We start from the raw sequence: 21,295 nt of genomic DNA on the forward strand, positions 1-21,295 counted from the left end.
ACACTTTATCATGCTTTAAATTGGCGAAAAAGTAAGGATATATTCTTGTTATATTTTTTATAACATGAACTTTAATTAATAAGATTAATATTAAGCGAACGTAAATTGTAAGATTTATTAATTTTTTGGTGTCCCCTTGATACATTTTTATTTAAAACAGGAAATTGTCTTTAAAACGTTAAATGCACACAACGAAATAAATTTATTTAAAATAACTGACCATTACTATATATGGCACTAATCTGACTATTTTTTTATATATATCCTGTTTTAATAGCTTTTAGTTAACAGTAATTTACTACCATTTACAAAATTCCTTTTGTTACTCGAAATTTAATTCTCTTAAATATTTTGACACTAATAAAGGATCTCCCTTCCCCGTTTTTGCCTTAATGGTGGTCAGGAGAATAGCTATTTTTATTAGGAGTAGTCAAGTTTTTGATGAAGACCTTTTACCAGAATAATGAAATGTAAAACAATGATTTACGTGTATAAGAATTTTTTCTTTTTAATATATATAAGAATTTAACATATATAAAATTTTTTTCTTTCCTCAAAAGTGTTGCAAATGCAAACTAAGCTAATTAATTAGTTAAAAATCTTATAAAATTTAAGTAACTCGATATTTGAAAAATGCGCTAAACTACAATATTAACCACCCATTTAAAAAGGTTCCCTAATATACGTACAGCAAATTATTAGGCTTAAAATAGAGAAAACTTTTAAAAAATTGAATTAATTGAATACATTTATATAACTTTTACTGACCAAAGTTTACAATAAAAGGTAATTAGGTTTCTTTTTATAAATCGTATAAATGCGTCAATCGTAAATCCTAAAGAAAAAAAAAAAAGGAATTATGATACTATAATTACAACAACAAAAAAAAAAACAAAAATAAAACACCACATAAAAACTGAAAATCGATTTACCTATTTATAGTAACCCATTTTGACATGGGAGTTAATATAAACATTTATCGAAAATGTAACAATAAAATCTGTTTCGAAGTACAAAAGGATTAACAATACTGTATATATATATAGAAAAAAACCAATTTAAGATATAAATTGCATTTTTAGCATACTGCTGTCTTGGCTTTCAGTAAATAAATAAAAGCAGTAAGTACCAATAATGAAACAACTTATTATTCTTTTTTTACAATAGTCACCAACATGAAGGTGTCTATTGTTAAAAATGAATACCAACACAAAACATCACAACAATAACACATAACAATAGAATATTTACATCCTTGATCCTAAAATCCAGTGAAGATAACAAACAAAATTAAAATATGAAAAGCAAAATTAGAAAACCAATTTAAAGTTAACTATATCTATCTTTTTACTAAACATATAAATACATAAAAGTATATGTTTTTATATTCAATATTAGTTATTCAATTACTTCAAATTTAGGACATGAAAACACCCTAGATTTAAAGATCAAGGTTGCATACTCTCATACACATTACGCTAAACATTAACAGACATTATTATATTTTTTTTTTTGAGAATAATTAAAAAAGGCTAGACAACACAACCTAGCTCCAAAGCAGTAACTCCGCCTGGCACTAAATCCTGCCAACTCACAACTCTGCTATAAGTACATCGCTTGGCTGACAAGGTTATCAATCTTGCTCAACATAATGCTAAACCACACCACTTTGAAAACATGGAAACAACATAATTTAAACATATATACAACTATAAACAAATATGGTTTTATATAACACATTTGATTAATAATCTTTTCAATTTGATGAAGAGTAGCTTGTTCAGCTATTAGAAGTGGGACTGAGCGGTGAATGAAATCTTCCATCATAAAAGCTTTGCATGTACTCCAGAGATGTAAAGGATTGTCAGGTTCACAAAAGGTCAAAATAATTGAAAACAACTGTCTAATTTTCTTTGGCATATGTGTTAAAACCGCCTCAGAAAAAGTATTCTGCCATTCAGTGTCATCTTGCAACAGACCATTCAAAACACATGCTTCACAAAACGTTTCAAGGACAATACCATTAACAGTATGCACATCCTCCCAAGATGTTGCTCCTTTTGCTTGCAAAAGTAACAGTCTAAGAAAAAACAATTCTCCAGTTGGGTTTACTATATACATTCTTATTATCATCTTATTACCGCCCCTTCGTCTAACCTTCCATTTACAATGTTTATCATCAAATATAAAGTGATAAGGAATGTCTACATAAGAATTTCAATGGACTCTTTCATTTTCAGTATTTAACTTAAACTATGCCGTTAGGTGCATATCACGTTGAGCTGCACAATCTAAGGCTATTTGCTCTGCTCCCTCTCTAAAATACAATAATTGATTTTCAGTTAGATGTTTACCAAGTCACAGCACTTTAAAAACACGGAAAGAACATAATATAAACATATGTACAAACTATAAGCAAAATATATGTGTTTAAATATGTATATAAGGTTAAATATATACTAAAATAAATTAATACCTTATATACATATTTAAAACCCTTTTTAAAACAATTATTTAACACATATTAACACATAGACAAACAGCAAAAAAACACTTTACATTATTATAAAAACACATTGATAAAACAACTATAAAGCACTTATTACCACATACACATACATATCAAAAAGCATATATGCAAACAATAAACGTGTGCAAACAAAAATTCTAAAAATGACGCAAGAAAATTTAAAAAGATACAAAATATATATTTACAAACAATTCTCTTTACTTTCTTTTTTTTCTCATAAGAACTATAACCTTCATAACAACATTTAACCTTTACATACAATAACATGTGACATGCGTTGTCAGTGTTGGCACAAAATTTTAATTTTTTTTCTAAATTTTCTAAAAAAGAACAAAAATAGTTAATAGCATCACAGAAATTTCAAAGTAAAAATAACAATTTTAAGGAAACAGCATTAGTATAACTTTAAATAACATCACTACTAAGACTTGCCGATTCTGGCGCATTTCCATTTTCTATAGAAAAAATGACATATCGGATTCTGGCGCATTTCCATTTTCTATAGAAAAAATGACATATCGGGTTCTGACGCATTGACATTTTTATAATTCTGCATCCTGATTTTCTGCAATCATGAATTGTGTATTCTGTCACATTGTGATTTATAAAAATACCGCATTAGTATTTTTATAATATAGTGATTTGCTATAGTTAATGAATTCAAGATGGCGTCGTGTTTTTAATTTTTTTAATTTTTTAATTTCTGCAATCATTTTTGTTGACTTACCTTTTTTGTGTCCTCGTGTTCTAGACCAAAGAGTTGATCATAGTCCATAAATGTAAAGCACGGTTTTATAATTAAAAGGTCGGGGTAAAATTCCATCCGAGTTTTGCAAACAGATGGGAGCAAATGTCGTCGTAAAATCTTTTCTTATCAATGGTTTTTAAAACTGAAAAATCTTCTGCACGACAAGGATGACCTCTATTTTGGAGCAGTTGAAACAAAATGTACTGGACATTCATAAAACTTTTTCTTTTTAATTCTTTCGGTTTGTCTTTTCCGTACACCAGATCGTATAAGAAAGACAAATCCTTGAAATCTTTGATGAGCTGTTCTTCGAGGTATTCTATATCGTCTCGCTTACCGACAAGCACGTAATAGATATAGTTGGCATTTTCATAATGGTTTGTATAATTGAGTTGTTTTAAAAAGATTAAAATGTGTTCTTTGGTAATGCGAGAATATTTCACATGCGTATTTTCAGAATGAACTAATAAGTTTAACGCCTTGAATTTTTTCTCTAATTTTTCAAAGACTTCTTCAGGAATCTTACAGTTTTGTTTGCCTTGATATTGTTTGATGCACTCTTGAAAGTGAATGATGCGTGAGTAAGTGTATTTGTTCACCGAATTGGATCGGTCGTAGTCTTTATTGGGAACAGTTGTTTCTAACATTTCTTGCTGACCTGAACACACGAGACAGAATTTTTTATTGCTGTCGTCCATCTCAAACTGGCTGGGATCGTTGTTGATGCAAAACTTGCATTTGGTGCGTGAGACAAGTGTCTGAGTGATTTTAATATCGTTCCACTGTCGTTGAGAAAGCGTTTCTTCCGCGATGGTAAAATATTGACGTTGAAGCTGGTTTTTTTCCTCGTCAAATTTAGCACGATCTTCAAACGAAAGCTGTGTTTGTAAAATGTCTTGGTATCGCTGGATGAGGTGATTTGTCTTAGCGATAAACGTTATTTTCTCGGTCTTGCGTTTATCCAATTCTTCTTTAGCCTCCAACAGATGCTTAATAGCTTCATCTGACAGGTCGTGTTTGTTTTCCAAAAGAAGAGATATGGATTTCAAGTGTGCTATATCGTCAAGATTATCCTTGTCAAACTTGTCCATAATTTTTGTGTTTAATAAGACAATGCTCATTTTTTAATGAGAGATAGTTCATTCTTTTAATTCGTCATCGTATTTTCTATTCTACAGTAAACTATAGTGAAAAAAAATTTTTTAAAAATGACTTAAATAAAATTCTTTTTATATAAAATGAATGCGATATATAAAGATGATCTTATTAATATGCTTAGTGGTGAAGAGGTGAAATGTTCTACTGATAAATCTAGTCAATATATTAAATTCGAAAAAAACGTTCGAAAGCTTCCAAAGTGTGTTAAAATATCGTTTATAGAAATGATTAAAACAATACCATTAGAAGAAATTTTAATACTCTTAAAAAATTCTTTTGATACACATAATCGTATTGAAATGAGAAAAACAAAGGTTAAAGGGTTATCGAATGCTTTCTCGGTAAAAAGAATTTATCGGCATTATAATGGAGAAATTGTTGGTAATGCGAAAGCAAATTTAGATACAAGTAAAGAATAATTTTATATATCTTTATATATAAAATTTACATTTTTCATAGAATAGCACCTAAAAAGGGAATGCTATTAAAGGGTGAGTTCGGTCCGAGCAATAATCCAGATCCAATAGATTGATAACCATTTCCATTTTTAACAAAAAGTCCTTCACCCATAGTAGGTTTCACCCAAGGTCTTAAAAAGACTCCTGATCCTGCAGCAGTCATTTTCATTCCACTTCCATTCTTTTTCAAGTAAACGATTCCTCTTCCTGCAATTTTATCAACCATAGCAGAGCCAGCAGAAGAGCCTACTCCTGCTAACAATCCAGTGGCGAGAGCAGGAACTACTCTTGTTGCAAGTGTGCTACCTAACATACCTAGTAACGGTAGAAGAGCACCGATGAATCCACCTTCAATGGTTGAGTTGTGTGCAAGTTGTCTTTTGCTCAGTTTGAGTGTAACACCTTTACCAGCTTCATACGCTTTTGTAATTTTTTTCAATTGCGCATGAGTGATAGCGAGAATATGTTCACCGTTCAAGTCTTGATGAGATAGTCTTATATTGACATCAGTCTTGTCTTGAATCGCTTTTTTAATTTTATCAGATTGACTTTGTGAAATGTTTAATTTTACTTTTTGGTAACTCATTTTTTAAATAAAAGAAAAAAAATTATCGTTGAACAGCGCTGCTCGTAAAAAGATCTTGAAGCACAGAGGTTATTCTTTCTCTCACGTGAAATCGGAGGATAATGTCTTCACCTCTAAAGTCGATCAAATTACCGTTTTGATCTAAAATTCTTGTTTCCATTCTTGAAATTCTACCCACCATGATAGGCAAGTATATCAAGTGGAAAGGTTTTTCGCTAATTTTGTAGCCTGGAGGAGTGTCAGGATGAAAAGAGTAAATGTCAGATGTTCTTTTTCCGTTATCATAAGATGCTCCGATCGCATCGTTTGTGATTCTGATGATGGTCACATCGTCTATTCTCGAAAGTGCTTCAGACTCGTAATAGTCAATATAACTTGTGACTTTATCTGGATTAGCTGGATCTTCTTTTTTCTCTACATAGGTATATTCTGCTTTATTAAATCCAAGAACAGGAGCTAAACTGTTGTTCACGTTGAAATCCACCCAATATTTTGTTGTAGCTCCAGGTTTTCCAAATTTCAGCGTAGATCTTAAAGTGGTCAGGTTTGCACCGATAACAACACCATCCGCTCTATACAAGTTTCCAACTTGTTTTTTCATTTCATTCTGAAGATAATCATTAATCTCGCTAATTTCATACGCTCCTTCTTCGATGTAAATGGTGTAGCTGTTTGAACCGGCGTTGGGACTGTATCTGAAAACATTATTTGTCGAATTGATGTTGGTGTAACTGTGAACAGTGTCAAAGCCGACAAGAGCCATTTCATACTTTTTATTAGGTTCGAATTCGATGGGGTTGTCAAACTCAGTTTGGATGACGCTGTTTCTTACGGTTGGAGTTTCTTTTTTTGCTTTTGCAAGGAGATAAAATCCGCTCATCTTTTTATATAGAGTTGGGAAAATAAAAATTGTTAAATCCGCTTCGATATTTTCCACAATCCTTTTTTGAGGATAAGTCAATGACGGCAAATCCGTGAGGTTGAGACCAGCAATATTTACAAAACTTTTTAAACTCTTCTTTTTCCATATCGCTGGATACATGATCTTGATAAATGTGGTTTATGTTTTTAAAGTCTTGAGGAAACAAGCAAATGAAATTAGCATTTTCTCGAATGGTTTGTCTAGGCAGCATAAAATAGTTTTGAGCGAGGTAAAAGCAGTCGACGTTAGAATGTCTTCCTCGGATGTAATATTTTTCACATTTGTTTTGTTTGGTCAATTGCAAATCGTCAAAGATCATTAAATTGTTTTTGGATGAATCAAGATCTTCAGGATTAGGCACATCGTCAGCCGTTTCGAAAAATTGGCATTCCATATCCTCTGTGTTATCCCATTTTTTTGAAATTTCATTAATAACGCATTCAGGGCTTACGTTTAATTCCTCAATTTTGCTTTGAATGTTAAACAAATCAAGAATAACTTCCTTTGGCAATTTCTTCTCGAACGAGTTTTTGAGTATTTTATATTCCGGTTGAAAAAGAGATTTTCCAAACACTTGCAAATGATTATAGTCTAACCACCCAGGTCTTAAAAGTAAATTGAGTAGCAACGTTGTTTTTCCACATCCTGATTTCCCAATAATGATTCCACGTATACTTCTAGGTAAAAGCTTGTTATTTTTCCTTTTGTTTTTATTTACATTCCATGACAAATCAATCACTTCCATTTTTTATTATGTTGAATATAAAAAATGTATTGTGTCAAATGCAAAAGAATAACAGAAACGAACAACTTGTACCATTCTATAAGCAAGAGCAATAGAAATATGCTTAAAGGAACTTGTACCGTCTGCGGAAGAGGCAAATGCAAGTTTGTTTCTGCGAATGAAGTCAATGGAGGAGACTTGGTGGAGTCGATCAACAATTTTTCAAAAAAAATAAAGCTTCCATGGGCAAAATTTCCAGGAGAAATGCACATTCCAGGAATGAATTTTGCAGGACCTGGAACCAATTTAGACAAAAAACTCACATCCACAGACATGTATCAAGAGTGGAGCAAACCGGTGGATAGAGTAGACAATGCAGCATACCACCACGATTTAGCTTACAAATATTTAAACGATGTTAAAAGCAGAAATGTAGCAGATCAAATGATGCTTGAAGAAATGAACTCCATTCCAAACCCCACTCAAAAAGAGATAAACGAAAGAAAACTGATCACTCCCATCATCAAAGCCAAAGCTAAATTCGGTCTAGGTGTATCTGTTAAAAAAAAGCACCGGAGAACCTGAAATGGATGGATCTAAAAAATCGTAGATTTTCATTATTCCAAAAAACGAGTTAAATAATTTTCTTTTCTATATAAAAGAAATGAGTTTTATTACAATTGAAAATTTTGATGAGAGTAAATTATCAGTTGGAGAAATTTACGCAGCAACCAAACCAGTAGTCTATCAAAAAGTGCCAGTAAAATATTCTTATCCAAGTGGAGATGGTCCTCTTGTATTACGATCTCCCATCTTATTTTCGTATGGTGTGTGTGAGAATAAAGATCCAGCAACACAAAAATTGACTGGGTATTCCATGTCCTTTGTTTGCTTTGATGCTAAAAAAGGAAAGACAGAACAAGAAGCAAAGTTTATTAGCACAATGGAAAAGATTACTTTGTTCATTAGAGGTGAAGTAGATAAATTGTCAGCCAAACTTAAAAAAGGAGGAAGAAAAAAGCAAATTAATTCAGAAGAATTGAGTATTTTAAAATATAAAGCTGATAATGTTGAATCTACACCAGTCTTTTATGCAAAGACGTTTACTAAAAATGTGAAAGATGAAATACTCATTACTTCTGTATTTCATAGAAAGAAAACAGATCTTGATATAAAAAATGGAGTCAAAGGAGAACGTGGTAATAAAAATTTGGTTAGATCTTCTGGACACGATTTTATCAACCAACGATGTTATGCTATTGGAGGACTTAGAATTGAGGGGGTGTATATTGGTCCTTCGATTGTGTCTATTCAAGTTAAACTGGTCGAAGCCGTCATCGTAAAAAATGCATCTTTACCTCATAGCATCATGATGTGTGAAGACATGAATTTAGAGGTGAAAGAAGATGAAATAGAGCAGGATGATGAAATGTAAAAACCTTTTTTAGATTCCTTGAATCCATGGAATTTCACAAGTGAATTTTTTAGATTCTTTGAATCCATGAAAAATCTACGATTTTTTAAAATTTTTCTGAATTTTAAAAAAAATGATCAACGTTGAAGGAATTGTACTACCGAACAAACCTCTCACCAACTTTCAATTAATAGATGCTGTGAAAAAGCTCAAAATTAAAAACTTTAGAGGTGTTTTTGTGAGGGATGAATTACCTAAAAAGCCAAGAAAAAAAGAATGTGGAATTGTTAACACGGGGGATTCTAGCACAGATGGGTTTCATTGGGTGTGTTGGTATAAAGACGGTGATAAGAAATACAGTTTTGACTCTTATGCCCAGCCACCTCTTGTCGAGCTAGTTCATTATTTGAAAAGTCCTGTCTTTTACAACAGTGAAAGGGTTCAATTTGGTGATACGTCTTATTGTGGACACTTGTGTCTTTACGTCTTGAAAAAATTACAGGAAGGAGATGACTTTCAAAGCGTTGTTAACACACTTTGGTGAAAAAATTTTTTCCATCATTAAAAAATGATTGACAAATTTGGAAGAACTGAATTAGGGAGGTATTTTTATGATCCTTATTCAGCAACAACTATAACAGGTGATCTCTATGTCAGAACAGATGGAAACAGCACCATCACTGCAGATTTGGATTACAACTCTCATAAAATCATCAATTTGGGTGAACCGACTAACGCACACGATGCAGCTACGAAGAATTATGTAGATACGCATGCGTCAGGAGGAGGATCATCGATTGGAACTGCAGACTTGGATTTGAATTTTCACAAAGCCATCAATTTGAATGAGCCAACTAATTTGCATGACGCTGCCACAAAAAATTACGTTGATGTGAGTTCGAGCCAGTGTGTTAAAACAGACGGATCCAGCACCATCACAGGGATCATCGACATGAACTCTCACAAGTTGATCAATGTGAGCGATCCTACCGCTTTAAAAGACGCAGCGACAAAAGGGTATGTAGACACCAAAGTCTCTTACAACACTATTTCATACACTGACATTAACATGACAGCTCATAAACTAACTAATTTAGCAGAACCCACATCAGCTTCGGATTCGGCTACGAAAAATTATGTGGACACGCATGCTTCAAGTGGAACGACTGTTGGAAATGCAGATTTGGATTTGAACTCACACAAATTAATTAATGTGACTGATCCAGTCAACGCGCAAGATGGAGCAACAAAGAATTATGTAGACTTGTTGTTACAAAAATCGAGTTTGACCAGTGTCGTTCCAGGATCTAGTTTTACCAGTTTAGGATTCAAGTCTCAGACAGTTGCAGCATTAACCACTTCGCCAGTGTTTACGTTTTCTGGAAAATCTGGAGTACTGAGAAGATTGTGGCTGGCTTTATACAGCACCTCTGGCACTAATATTCCCGGTCAAGTTTTTATTCGAATCTTTACTGACGGAGAAATCAATGTAGGAAATTATGCAGAAACCACGGAAGGAGTTGGAGTGGATCAAACAGGACTTGCTACCGATTTGCTTTTCTCACCATTGGGAGGAGCCTTTTACGCCAACTCTTTACAGGGATGCAACATGTTTAACACCACTTCCTTGGGAGGATATTTCACATTGGACATGCCTTTCAGAAACGACGTCTCCATTCAACTGGTCAACAAAAATGCTACAGCCATCACGTACTGGATTCAACCGTTCATTTCCACACTTGCTTCCATTCCTGCCACCATCCCTCTTTACAAGCTGTACTGCAGGACGTTTCGATATTTGAATACCACTTACGGCAGTGAATACGTTTTGATGAACACCAACGGAAAAGGAAATGGTGTGTCGTTGAAATACATCAGGATGCACATCATTGGCGCCTCTGGAAACTGGTGGGAGTCCAGAGTTAGAATGTACGATGGAAATCTACCTCCAGGTAACGGTACTGTACTCACTCCTTGGACACCGTACAACACCAACAATTACACGTATTTTCCAGGATATGACGGTGACAGCACATGCATCTTTTCATCCTCTGGACTGGAAGATTTTTATTTGTCGTCATGGAACGGTTCAAATTTGACTTCCTTCAACAACAAATCGACTGGACTGTTGTATCAATCCACCGCATCCATCGGCTCTACATCTACCATCTCTTTTTACAGAAATTTTGGAGAAGCAGATTCTATGCCTACTGTCGCAGCTGGTAGAAGACTCGTTGTCACGCTCAACTCTGGTGATGCTCAAGTCGGTCAATCCGGAAGCTTTTACCTTCTTCTAGGACAAGCCTATTATTACGCTTAAAAAATCACTAGTGATTTCCATGAGCCTAATGTACAGATAAAAGAAAAAAAATTGAAAATGAGTTAAATAAATTTCTTTTCATATAAAAAATAACAATGAGTATGTCAGATAATGAATTTTTAGAAGATCTCTATGAAAGCGAAGACGATGATAGTTTTGTTGCTGAGGATAGACCTAGCAATTGGTATATGTTGGTTGACCCTGAAGATGATGATCCAGAGGATAGACCTAACAATAATATTGAAGCGAGTGCAAACAGACTTATATTTGTTGACGCTGAAGATGATGATGAGTCTATGTTGGATGACCCTGTAGTTTTAGATTACAATTCGATGAGTGTTGAAGAACAAAATGAATATGATGATTATATATATAATGAATTTTTACAAGATATGCGTAATGAAACGAGAGCAAACAACTTCACCATTTACAATGGAGATGATGATGATGATGATGAGAGAGAATATATTGTTGGACCACGTGAAATAATTATTAGACGACTCAGAACTACAGATGAGGATGGAATAAATAGATTAAAGACTGAAGCGTTGATTGAAGGTTTTCAAAAGGATGAATATAGAGTGTGTGCTTCTGCTGCTTAAAAACAATAATCATTTTATTCCTCACATACAAAGAATAAAATGGTGTATTAAAAATTAATTTTTTTGTGATAATAAAAATGGAGAATCATGTGCATAAAAAATTATTTATTAACGACCGAAAGGCTCGTCATAAATCATATCTTTTTTTCGACAAGTATTTGAAGCATCCTCCTGTAAAAGTGGGAAGTAAGTATGAAGTATTTGCTCAAAAAGAAATCACGTTGAACCGTTTATCCAAGAAGGTGATTGAATTTGTGTTTGGAATAAAACTTAAAAGCGGATTAGCTTTATTGAATTTGAGACATGCACACAATTTAAAGCTGAATTATTTCAGTAACTTTTTAATTTTTTCAGAGTCGGTGGATAATGCGATCATGGAAATTTATAACAGAAGCGATAAAGACGTCATTATTAAAAAAGGGGAAAGTTTAGGCTTTGTCATTTTCATAAATGAGTGAAAAAAAATATTTTTTTTGTAATAAAAATGGAATACAATTACGATGCTAAATCTAAACTTTATCCAGGTCTTCCAACAGCTCCTGCAGATGATGGAGGGCATATTTACCGTCTTCAAAAAATAAGCGAAGTCCAAAAAGAGATGGACAACGAGAGGAAAAAGAGAGTGCATCTCAGCAAAAAGTATCATCGCGCTTTCAGAATCATTTCTTTTGTAGACTCTACGTTGCAAGCAGGTGGCGTTGCACTTGGAGTTGTTGGAATTGGAACTTTGAGCACCATCGCTGCTGCTCCTATTGCGATTGCGTGTGAAGGTGTGGCTATTGGAATGGGGTTTTTATCCATTGTAGGAGGACAAGTCAACAAAAAACTAGCACTAAAAGCGGAGAAGCATGAAAAGATTAAAGTGTTGGCCGAGTCGAAATTGAACACCATCAACAGTCACATTTCAAAGGCATTAGTAGACAACATTGTGAGCGATTCAGAGTATGAATTGATTTTAGACGAGCTTCAAAAGTTTAAGAGTCTGATGAAAGAAATAAGAACTAAAACAAAAATCAACATTGACGAGATAACCAAAGAGTCGTTGATCCAAAAAGGAAGAGAAGATGCGATAAAAGCGTTTAACAATTTGTTTAAAAAATCGTAGATTTCCACGGATTCAAAGAATCTAAAAAAAACTAATTTAAAAAAAACACAGATAAGTTTGTGTTTTACGTTTTTTTTTCTTGTATTTTAAAAAATGTCCTTTTTTAAAATACTAGACCCTAACAAGAGGGATGAAATTGTGAAAGAACTTGTTGAAAGAAGAAAAAGAATCTATCAAGATAGTTTGAATGAAAATATTTATGATGCTAATCTTCAGACTGATTTGAGCAAGCTTTACAAGCCTCTGATTGAAAGCAATGAAAAGATGCAAAACGAACTAAAGAGCATCGCATACAGAGAGACTGAAAGCACTCCACTGGCTTTGACTTATCCAGAAAGCGATCTACCGTCCATTAAAAGAATGAATGTTGGAAATATTGCTTTGGAATATTTGTCAAAATACGCCTCTAAACGATATGTTGCAGACAGAGTGTTTGGAATTCACTCAAAAGAACGCGGAAAAATGTATATCGGTAAAAAAGAAATAACCATCGATGAAAACGATGTTGTTATTGATGGAGAAAAGTATAAAGGAACAATAGGACTTTGGGAGTTGATCACAAGGTCGAAACCTGATGAATCCAATTACACTGATGATGACCTTAAAAATTATGGAAATATACTTATTAAAACTAAAGCAATAGAGTCTGATGCAAATCCAAACAAGCCAAAAGCCTCCAGAGCTGAAAAATACGTTACGATTATAAAGCCCATTTGGGAAAAATTTAAAAGTGAAACCAAAGTCAAAAAAGGTAATGGCGTGATTATTCTTCCGAGCGATCCAAATGCTCTTGTGGAAAAGCTCAACTTGAGCATCGCTGCATGGCATGCTGGAAATAAAGGGTCAAGAAATGTAGCTGTTTCCATTTGCGATGAGCTGTTGAGACAGAATAGGATTAATAAAGACGAGTACAAGGCTATCATGGCGTATATCGATATGAAATAAAAAAAAATCTTTGGAAATAAAAAATGATCGTTTATAGAAATAGATATGTTAAGAAGCATATTGTGGGTGGAAGTGGAATCATGGACACGCTTAAGAATTTCTTGAGAAGAGCAGCATCTTCAAGCGCTTCAAGAGCAGCATCTACTTTGGCTAATAAAATTGCAAAAACTGAACTGGGGAGAGAAGCCATCATGGCTACTAAATCTGCAGGGAAAGAGCTAGCTTCAACAGCCATTTCCACTGCTAAAGATGTTGCTATTGATAAAGGTAAAAAAACCATTGAGAAATTGTATGCCAAGACTGGAACTCCAAAGCCAGCTGCAAAGAATGATCTCAGTCTTAAAAGCAAGGAAATTATTTCAAGCATTGTTAACAAAGCAGCGGTAGCAGCACCACCAGTTATAGATGAATATTCTATGTTTGGATCAGGATTGTCGAAGAACAACGCGATTAGAATACAAGACTTGGTAAAAAGAGGAAATGGGCTTTTGATTGCATGAGGATGTAAAAATTTTTTTTCTTTGATGTATAAAAAATGGCAAATTCCGATGTTTTAAATTTTACAGAAGAGATTATTGTGGATGAAGAAATTGAGAGATTCGAGTTTCACGAATACGAGCCAGTGAATAAGAATCTAAACGTGGATGGAGAAATAAGAATCAATATTGAGCAGCAAGATTTGTTCACGCTTCCATCTGAGGCATACCTTTTGGTTGAAGGAAGACTTTTAAAAGCGGATGGAACTTCCTACGCTGATGCAGATGTCGTTACTCTTGTTAACAACGGTATCATGTTTATGTTCAGTCAGATTTCTTATCAGTTGTCGAATCAAGAGGTGGAGACCGTTTACGAACCTGGACAAGCTACCACCATGATTGGATACCTTAAATATCCAGTAGAGTTCCCAGTGTCTGAAGGAATGAATCAGCTGTGGCAAAGAGACACAACAGCTTTAGCAGATCTTGTCAACAACTCTGGATTTAAAGCTAGACAAGACTACATCATCAAGCAAACTGAAGAAAAAGGAACGTTTTCGTTTTGCATCCCTTTAAAACACATTTTTGGATTTTGCGACGATTACGATAAAGTGCTCTATGGATTTAAGCATACACTTGCTCTTGTGAGAAAAAGCGATAGTGATGTTATTTTTAGAACAGAAGCAACAGCTGCAGGAAAAGTAGATCTAACTAAATTATCTTTGTTTATGCCTCATGTCACACCCTCTGTGGCAGCTAGCAACAATCTTTACAAAATCATTGAATCAAAAGTAGATGTTCCATTTTCGTTCAGATCTAGACAATGCGACACCATCGCTGTTCCTGTATCCAACAACTTTAGTTGGAGGCTAAGCGCAAGATCTGCTAGTGAAAGGCCTAGGTATGTTGTTGTCGGATTTCAAACCAATAAATCTGGAAGTCAAACAGAGAATCCTGCAGTCTTTAATCACTGCGACTTGAAGAACATATATGTCACTTTAAACAGTGAAAGGTATCCCGCTGTGGATTACAATTTAGACTTTAATAACAACAAATACTCAAGAGCTTATAGAGATGCTTCTAAGTTTGACAATAGACTTTATGGAACAAACGAAATTATAGCTCAACCCAATATATCTGCTATGAATTATAGATACATTTGTCCTCTTTTTGTTTTTGACGTAAGCAAGCAAGCTGAGAGGTTAAAAACTTCAGTGATAGATGTACAAATAAAAGCGACATTCAATGCAAACGTTCCTGCAAACACTCAAGCCTTTGCCGTTCTCATTTCCGATAAATTGCTCAGACTTAAATCAGATGGAAGCAGAATGAATGTTGTTTATTGAAATGTTTTCAAAATAATATTTTTTTTTAAATAAAAAATGAGATATACGAAAAAGGATTTGAAAAAATTACTGAAAGAAAACGGAATTTCCAAAACGTCAAACAATAAAATGTCTCTCATGATGCTTGCGATTGAAAACAACTTGATTGATAAAAACATATTGATTAAAGACGTGAAGGAAGATCGACCTGTGGGTAGACCGAAAAAGGATCTAAATCTGTTAAAAGAAGAATAAAATGATACAGTTTTTTCCATTTTTTCTAGAATGTAGTATCAAAGAGACTGACATAAATAAAAAAAGACATCTTGAGCTTCTTGCATTTGGAAAAACAGGTGTGTTTCGCGAATCTGTTTACGTCACTGAAAACGGAGATTTTAATATTCCAAAAGAGTACAGTGATGGAGAGAGAGACAAGCTTTACCGACTTGTATGGAGTGGTGAGACTGAATATTCACGAATGGAAAAGAAAATCAAAGATCATCTCAGTACTTGGAAAGGCTTGCCTAAAGAAGAAAAGTTAAGAATGATTGACAAGTATGTGCTTGGTTTGGATTGTGATTTCGAGGAGAAGAAAAAGATTTCTGGAAATCTAAAAAGCGCAATTTTAAATCATTCGCTTGGTTCCAATGACATTGTGTATGAAAACTTTAGAATAATTTTCATCAATGACATAAATTTTAAAAAATCGAATTTGATTTAAAAAAAATCTTTACAAATAAAAAAGATGACATACACAAGAAAACTTTTGAAAAAATTGCTGAAAGAAAATGGGGTTTCCAAAACGTCAAACAATAAAATGTCGCTCATGATGATTGCTGTTGAGAACAACTTGATTGATAAAGATGTCATTTTGGAAAACTCAAAAGAGGTGAGACCAGTGGGAAGACCTAGAATACATGAGAAAAAAGAAAAGAAACCTCTCGATCCAAAATATGCTAGACTTGGTTTAATTAGAAATAATCCTTTACATTTGAAAATAACTCATGTGGATACTGGTGAGGTGGCTGAGTACAAGTCTGCTTACGAGACTCATAAAAAGACAGGACATAGCTGGCAGTACTTTGAATGCAGAAATGGAAAAGTGATAGATGGTTACAAATATGAGATTTCTGGAGGTAGAAAATTTTAAATTTGATATATGTCAAATTTAAAAATTGAAAATGGTTTAAATAAAAAATCTTGTGTTAATAAAATGGAAAACAAAACGTTGAAAGAATTAAAAGAAATTGCTAAAGAGCAAAAAATAAGAGGGTATTCTAAAATGAGAAAGGGTGATCTTTTAATGGTTTTACAACCTCCTGCTGCTTTTCGTAGACCTACTGTGGTGAGGTTTGTTCAGCCAGCTGTAAAAGTTTCTGTAAAACCTACAAAAGTTTCAATAAAGCCAACAAAAGTAAGGATTGTTCCTTCCGCAGTGCAAAAGCCTCCTATTGCTCCGAAACCAGCAATCATTCCACCAAGACCTGTGGTAAAGCCTCCTATTGCTCCAAAACCAGCTCATTTGCAAAGACCTATCCTTGACGAACCTGTTTCAGATTTAACACCTGCTATAACACCAAAACCAGTCATTCCACCTAGACCTTCATTTTTTTCAAGTCTGACGTCGGCTGTAAAAAGTGTGGCGTCGTATGTTAAAACTAAGTTTAATGATGTTAAAGAATGGGTGGAGCCTTACGTTCCTGAAGTAGTCAAGAATCAGGTAAGCAAAGCAGCGACCAAAATCGATGAAAAAATAAAGTCTATCAAATCGCTTGTATTAAAAACAGAGTATAAACAGCCCTTGCCAAAACCAATTAAAGTAAAGTTTAAAATGACTGAACATTCAGCAGAGAGTTCTGTAAGACAATTTTCTTATAGACCTTCTTCTCAATACCAAGACCTCGCATCCTTTTTTAATTTGGTGAGAGAGTCTGCCATTCAAACCATGGAGGGGGAAAGAAACACCAGAGTAAGAATTATTTTAACGTGTGAAATGAAATCTGTAAGCATGATGACTGGTGAAGAAGTGACTCGAGAAGCGAGCTTTTCATCAAGATCAGAGATTGTTCTAGCGACTACGGATGTAAGAGAGCTCATGGGTGAAATGGAAGGAAAAGTCTTGGAAAGTAGTGTCAAATACAATGCTTTAGGATCTAATAGTATCCTGTCTAAGATTATAAGGATGGACATTAACTTTACTGATTACGAACCTATCAGCGGTTCTTCCTATATGGAGCTGCCTAAAGAGCTGAAAGACAAAAAGGCGATCATCAACATGGAAAACAAGGATGATCAATGCTTTAAATGGTCAGTCACTCGAGCGTTGAATTTAAAAAATAGAGACAACGAAAGAATCGACAATGATCTTATTTTAAAATCAGAAGAACTGAATTGGGAAGGAATGGAGTTTCCTGTCAAGCTTAATAAAATCAATAAGTTTGAAAAGAATAATCCAGACATTAGCATTAACGTCTTTGGGTATGAAAATAAAAAACTTTACCCTTTGAAAATATCTGACTTTGTAGATCGAAAGCACTGCATTGATTTGTTGCTTATTTCAAACGAAGACACTGACCATTACTGTCTCATTAAAAGTTTGAGTCGGTTATTATCTACACAAACATCAAATCATCAGCACAAAATGTATTATTGCAGAAATTGCTTGCAAGGCTATGACCAGGAAGAAAAGCTTCAACAGCATCAACCTTATTGTTATGACAACGATGCAGTAAGAATCGAACTTCCTAAAGAAGGGACGACGGTTCGGTTTAAAAACTATCAAAGGAGTATGAAAGTTCCATACGTTGTCTATGCCGACTTTGAAAGTTTCATCCAACCTCTTAACACTTGCACACCGAATTCTAAAGAGTCGTACACCAGACAATATCAAAAGCACGTTCCAAGCTCCTTCTGCTATTATATCAAATGCTTTGACGATAGCCTTTACAAAGGAGAACCAGTCATGTACACAGCTGAAAGCGAAGAGGATGACGTAGCTCAAAAGTTTATAACCATGCTTGAAGCTGACCTTATAAAGATTCTTGACAAGATTGATATAGTAAAAAAGAAAGTGGTAACGGATGAGGATGAAAAGAATTTTGAGACTGCAACCCTGTGTCATATTTGCGAAGATGATCTTAACAGTGACAAAGTGTGGGATCACTGTCATTTAACCGGAAAGTATCGTGGTGCTGCTCATAACAAATGCAACTTGAATTATAAATTTCCAAAATTCATACCCATCATTTTCCATAATTTGTCTGGCTATGACAGCCATTTGTTCATCAAGAAATTAGGTGGAAAGCTCAATTGCATACCCAACAATGAAGAAAAATATATCAGCTTCACAAAAAGCATCAAAGTGAGAGAATTTACTGATAAGAAGGGTAAACTTCGTGAAGTATGGAAAGAATTAAGGTTTATTGACAGCTACAGGTTCATGAGTTTCAAGTTAGAAGATCTAGCTAAAAATCTAAACAACGACCAATGCAAAAACGTTGCTCAATATTACTCTGGAGAAAAGTTTGATTTATTAAGAAAAAAAGGAGTTTACCCTTATGACTGGGTGAACTCGATTGAAAAGTTCTCCGAAACGCAATTACCTCCTATTGAAGCATTCTATTCCAAACTAAATGATGAGGGGATAAGCTGTGAAGACTATACGCATGCGCAAAACGTTTGGGATGTATTTGGATGTAAAACGTTTAAAGATTATCAAGAACTGTACAACAAGTCAGACGTGTTGATACTTGCTGATATCTTTGAAAATTTCAGAGACGTGTGCCGTACCTATTACAAGCTTGATCCTGCTTGGTATTATACCTCACCTGGTTTGGGTTGGGATGGTATGTTGAAACTCACTGGAATTCGGTTAGAGCTTCTGTCTGATATTGATATGCTTCATATGATAGAAAAAGGGATACGCGGTGGAATTTGCATGATCAGCAAACGACATGGAACTGCTAATAACAAATACATGAGTGATTATGATCCTTCACAACCATCGAAATTCATTCAGTATTTAGACGCAAATAATTTATATGGATGGGCTATGTGTAAGCCTCTTCCTTTTAGAGGATTCAGATGGATGACTGAAGAGGAGCTCGCTAATTGGAAATCCATGCCTTGCATTCTCGAAGTCGATTTAACCTATCCCGAAAGCCTACACGATTTACACAACGACTATCCTTTAGCTCCTGAAAGACTAAAAATTAATAAAGTGGACAAGCTGGTTCCCAATTTAAACAACAAAGAAAAATACGTCATTCATCATGAAAACCTAAAGCTCTATGAACGACTTGGATTGGTCACTACTAAAATTCATCGAGGTGTCACCTTTGAAGAAGAATCCTTCATGAAACAATACATCGATCTCAACACTGGATTAAGAGCAAAAGCTAAAAACGAGTTTGAAAAAGAATTTTTTAAACTCATGAATAACTCTGTCTTTGGAAAAACCATGGAGAATATTCGAAAGCATGTTGATATTAAACTCATCACCACAAGAAAAGAAGTCTTGAAATTGTCAAGAAAGTCTAATTATGATAGAAATACCATTTTTGATGAAAACCTTACTGCAGTTCATATGAAAAGAACAAAACTCTTTTACAACAAGCCTGTTTACTTAGGACTAAGCGTTCTAGACATAAGCAAAACTTTGATGTTTGATTTCAATTACAACTATATCAAACCTAAATACGGAGATCGCGCGAAACTACTCATGACCGATACTGACTCGCTCATCTATGAAATCGAAACGGATGATTTTTATCAAGACATTTCTGACGATCTTGAAACCAAATTTGACACGAGCAACTTTTCTAAAGACCATCCTGCTATTGAAAACGTTGGGTTTAAAGTAGGGTTAAATAATAAGATTATCGGTATGTTCAAAGACGAGGCTGGTGGAAAACTAATTAAAGAGTTTGTAGGACTTCGTCCTAAGCTCTACTCTTACAAGATCGCTAAAGATGAACACAAAAAATGCAAAGGGGTTAAAAAGAAAGTCGTTGATAAACGCATCACTCATCAAGATTATAAAGACTGCTTATTCAGTGGAAATGAAAAGCTTGCAGCTATGAACGTTATCCGATCTCATCAGCATAACATTTACACCGAAGAGATCAACAAAGTCGCACTCAGCGCTAACGATGACAAAAGACACATCTTGCAAGACGGAATTCACACCTTGGCTATTGGGCATTACAAACTAAAACCGTGCTTTACATTTATGGACTATGATCAACTCTTTGGTCTAGAACACGAGGACACAAAAAAGGTAAGTCAACAAAAATGATTGCAGAAATTAAAAAATTAAAAACACGACGCCATCTTGAATTCATTAACTATAGCAAATCACTATATTATAAAAATACTAATGCGGTATTTTTATAAATCACAATGTGACAGAATACACAATTCATGATTGCAGAAAATCAGGATGCAGAATTATAAAAATGTCAATGCGTCAGAACCCGATATGTCATTTTTTCTATAGAAAATGGAAATGCGCCAGAATCGGCAAGTCTTAGTAGTAACATCCATACCCCTATTTTCCTTCTGATAACTAAAATTATAAAAACAAAACTACTAAAAAAAAAAATAAAGCAAACAAAATATAAACGATTTAAAAAATTAAAATCCTTTCTACTTTAAATTCTTTCTACTTTATCTAATAAAAACTTAAATTAGGTACGCGGAAATAGCGTTTTACGGAGCCGTTTTTTGTGCTAAAATTTTGTTCCACGTTTTTTTCACTTTTTTTTAGGTAGCGTCAGACAAACGTTTTTTTGTGGTGTTTTTTTTAAAGAAGAAGGGTTAATCTTGATTTTTATGTGGCTTTTAATGTAAGGTTACTAATTTTTCATGGTTTGTTATGGTCCTGAAAATATAGTATATGTTCTCACATTAATTTATAGTAAAAGAAATGTCGAGCCCGCTTTTTTTATTATTGATTTAACTTTCTACATGCAATTTCTAAGC

The 21,295-nt window shown here is 34.1% G+C and overlaps 1 long non-coding RNA gene across 1 annotated transcript; it reads right to left on the reverse strand.

Moving 5' to 3' along the window:
- Positions 1-533: 533 nt before the first annotated feature.
- On the reverse strand, positions 534-20,958 carry LOC149894224 (uncharacterized). Its single transcript, XR_016449047.1, has 4 exons — positions 20,860-20,958; positions 2,732-2,850; positions 1,547-2,317; positions 534-835 (listed from the first exon to the last, which is right to left on the reverse strand). It is a non-coding gene; the product is annotated as an uncharacterized LOC149894224 (long non-coding RNA).
- Positions 20,959-21,295: the final 337 nt, after the last annotated feature.

Source organism: Hydra viridissima, unplaced genomic scaffold (assembly GCF_058129835.1).
Source record: "Hydra viridissima isolate aposymbiotic clone 2 unplaced genomic scaffold, HvirCarnegie_v1 scaffold_1, whole genome shotgun sequence".
NCBI classification, from domain to species: Eukaryota; Metazoa; Cnidaria; class Hydrozoa; order Anthoathecata; family Hydridae; genus Hydra; species Hydra viridissima.